This window comes from Bison bison, unplaced genomic scaffold (assembly GCF_000754665.1).
Source record: "Bison bison bison isolate TAMUID 2011002044 unplaced genomic scaffold, Bison_UMD1.0 scf7180017864063, whole genome shotgun sequence".
Taxonomy (NCBI): Eukaryota; Metazoa; Chordata; class Mammalia; order Artiodactyla; family Bovidae; genus Bison; species Bison bison.
In genome coordinates, this window is record NW_011494635.1 from 3,799,109 (window position 1) to 3,803,002 (window position 3,894).

Below are 3,894 nucleotides of genomic sequence, written 5' to 3' on the forward strand. Positions count from 1 at the left end.
ACTCAGGGCCACTCTCTCCAGCAGCCTTGACTTTGGGTGAATTAATTAGTCTCTCTGAGTCTCAGAAGGTGGTTGGAAGTAACAAATTCCATGGACTATACAGTCCATGGAATACTGGACTAGAATACTGGAGTGGGTAGCCTTTCCCTTCTCCAGGGGATCTTCCCAACCCAGGGATCAAACCCAGGTCTCCCACATTGCAGGCAGATTCTTTACCAGCTGAGACACAGGGAAGACCACAAATAACTTAATCTTTATTGAATGATTAGGCAATGGCACCCCACTCCAGTACTCTTGCCTGGAAAATCCCATGGACAGAGGAGCCTGGTAGGCTGCAGTCCATGAGGTTGCTAACAGTCGGACATGACTAAGTGACTTCGCTTTCACTTTTCACTTTCATGCATTGGAGAAGGAACTTGCAACCCACTCCAGGGTTCTTTCCTGGAGAATCCCAGGGACGGGGAGCCTGGTGGGCTGCCATCTATGCAGTCGCACAGAGTTGGACACGACTGAAGCAAGTTAGCAAATGATTAGAGCAGCTTGATTAGAGAATGTTCTATATTAGTATTTGTTCAGGAAATACATCCTGCTGCCGAGTATTTTCTTGCAAAACACGAGGCTGGCAAGGAATGACTTCACACTGTGTCATAACTGCTTGTGAGGTAAGTCCTGTGAGGGAGAGTGTGGGGTCAGGGTGCCTTGTAGGTACATCTCAACCGCAGCACAAAAACCCTCCATCTTCTGGGTTGAGGGGTGAGGGCCTTGATGATCATAGTTTAATAGTGGTTTTTCTGGAAAGAAGCAGAAATAGTGGAAAGATCACAACTGCGGAAAAGTATTAATAGTTTACTTTCCTGCCTGAGAACTCTTTAAGAGAAGCCAAACCATCGATACAATCAATATGTGATGGGGTGAGCTGGAGGAACTGCCTTTGATTGTTTGTTATAGACAAACATGTCCTATTCATAAACACAGTTCTCCAAATAAGAACATCTGCATTTTCCTTGGGGGAATTTGGGTGTTTGAGGACCATCTTGGGGATTTTCTTTATCCCAGAGACTGTGATGTGTCTGATGAGGTTAGAGGTGAAATGGAGCCTATTTTTGAGCAGTTTGATATTTGGATTTATGACTTTTAAAAGTTTTAGTACATGGACTGAGTTTCTCCATCTATGCTCTGGCCTGGAACTCTGTAGGCATTCCAGGTGCTCTCTGGTTTCAGCTGGGAGTAAGAACCCAGTCCATTGGTTGGCAGGGACTCATCCATGCTGTGTGATAGCAAGCTTTTCTCTGGTATTTGGCCCTCAGCCCCACTCCCTCTCCACCCCTAGTCCTGGTAGGTTTGGTGGTCACTTCTCTATTCTGACCACCAGCCTCCCTCCCCTCTCCAATGAATGTGGCTCAGCCCTCAGCAACCAGCTGAACCCTAGAAATGAGCCTGCTGATCCAGAGGAAGAAAGTCTTTGGGAGGAAAGTCACTGATATGATGACTCTGATATATTCTTATCCCTAAGCGACCCCAGGGATACTTCTCCCATCTTCATCTTAATAAAGCAGCCTTGAATTTTATAAAAACCTAAATACCTGTCATTCTGGGAGCAACTGTTGTGTAATTCGTTTGAGAAAAAAAACAAAACATGCTCAAACCAAATACACACTGAAGACCCAGCCCCCTCCTTATCCATTCTTCACCAGCAGCAAGACGCTGTTTTAAAAATGTGTGAACAATTGTTTTCCCACTTGAAATCCTCTGCAGGTTCCCACTGTCCTTAGAGGAGATGCTCATCCCCTGCTGGTCTCCAAGGTCCAGGGTCTGCCGGCCTCCCCTTCCCCCACCCTTCTCACCAAGCTCTAGCCAGCCCAATATCCCCTGTGCTGCACTCCAAGTTCCTGGCTGCTTAGGGTCTAGCTTTCCTGTGTCTGGAACATGTTTCCTGCATGGATCATCCATGACGGGTCCCCTCTTCCTCTGGTCTCCAGGGAGATTCCTTATGCCGAGGGGCCAGTCTGAATTAGAACATTACCAGTCACTGTTGTGACAACCTTGCATCCTCAGCTGGTCTCGGCCTCATCCCAAATCACACTGTTTAACCTTCATCATTATAATCTTAGCACCTCTCCTAACCTTGGGGTTTCAACCCCCAAATTCCTGAGTTTTCCCCTTTCCTGAAGGGGCTGATTCCATTTCTACAGTCAGTGATGCTCATCCCATCGACAGTCCTCCCAGTTCAGTTCTGCACAGTTAGCTGGTCTCGGGTATGAGACCCAGCAGAGGCCTGCCAAGTTTGGTGGGTGTCGGGTTCCCCAACACCTTCCTGCAAAATCTGTTACTACTGAGGACACATTTTTTTTTGTAGCTTTACTTGACCCTCCTGTGCCCTTTGATTCTGAGTCTGGGTTAAACTGAACAATTAGAGGTTCCTAGTTATTGCTGCTTCTACAAAGACTGACTCAGGATTCGGGGCAGCCTGACTGTCTGCTATGATGGGTCCCTTCATACCCTGACACAGACAGAGGGGGGCTGGACCTCTCCTTCTTTTATCACAAATATCTTAAAGATCTGGAATATTCTGTGGATGACCCTCCCAAAGATCATTTGGCTTTGCATGTCAGAAATATGGGCTTGTTATCAGTAAGAGAGTCTGCCATCCAACACATGACACAAAAGAGGCCAGATCCAGAGATTCCAAACTAGAAGCAGAACTTCCCTCCCAAATCCAACTGGTCCTTGTCCACTGGCTCCAAAATGCAAGCTGATTTGGTTGTAGGTACATGTTCGGCCATGAATTCATTCTGGCAGGAAATGACATCTCTCAAAATTAGACCCTCAGGAGAACCATTGTACAGATTTTTCTTCCCTTTCTGGCACGTGGAAACACATACCTTGAAAATTTTCTAGGCCATAAGAATCACATTCCCGCTGCATGGGGTTTAATCGATGATGCTGTGTGCAGATGAATAAAGCAGAGAACAACTCTTTGAGGAAACAGTCTCTTTCCTGTGACACCCCGCCATTCTGAGGTCACTTGAAATCTCCACCCAGGAACAATCCCAGGTGGTCCAGTGGCTAAGATTCTGTGCTTCCAGTGCAGGGAGACCGGGTTCAATCCCTGGTCAGGGAACTACTTTCCACATGCCACAACTAAGGATCTGCATACTGCAACAAAGACTGGAGACCCCGTGTGCTGCAACTAAGACCAGCACAGCCAAATAAGTAAATAAAATAAACACTAAAAATACTCCACCTAGAGCAGTCCCTCTCATGAAGGAACTGAAACTTCCCGCCTTGTCTTCTGTTTCCAAAACCTGTGAATCAGATCCCAGTTCTCAGAGCAAGTCCTTCTTTTCCCAAGAGGTTAACTTCAAATTATTGGTTGATGGTACACAAGCAGAGCCTGACTGAAAAGCCATTTTTGGAGGACAATTTAAAAGCTACCCAGTCCATCTGTTTTTCCAAGGATTCTAAGCCTTGATGTGAACTGGGTTGGGCCATTAGGCTCTCTCTTCTGTCCTTGCCAAATTTCCCTCCCTGAGCTGTGCTTCTGTGCTCTGCCATCAGTTGTTTCCAAGGAGAACCCAGACTCAGACTCTGGCCTCCAAAACCAGACCCCACTGAGTTACCCTTCACCCTCCAGAGAAGATGGGCAACAAGCAAAGGCTCAAAGACTCAGTGAGAAGACTCCTTCCACTGCCCCTGGGAAGGGCCAGTCCGCACTCTGTTTTAGACATGGAGCATCACCCCTGCTTTGGCTGCCAGGAAGCCCCAAAGGGACACCAGCCCCAATTGTGCTTCCTCTGTCAACTGGTATTCACCTACATTTTGGTTTTGAAATGATTGCACATTTCGTGGCAAGTTATTTCAAGGCCTTTTAACTTGATGAGGATTCTTCATCAT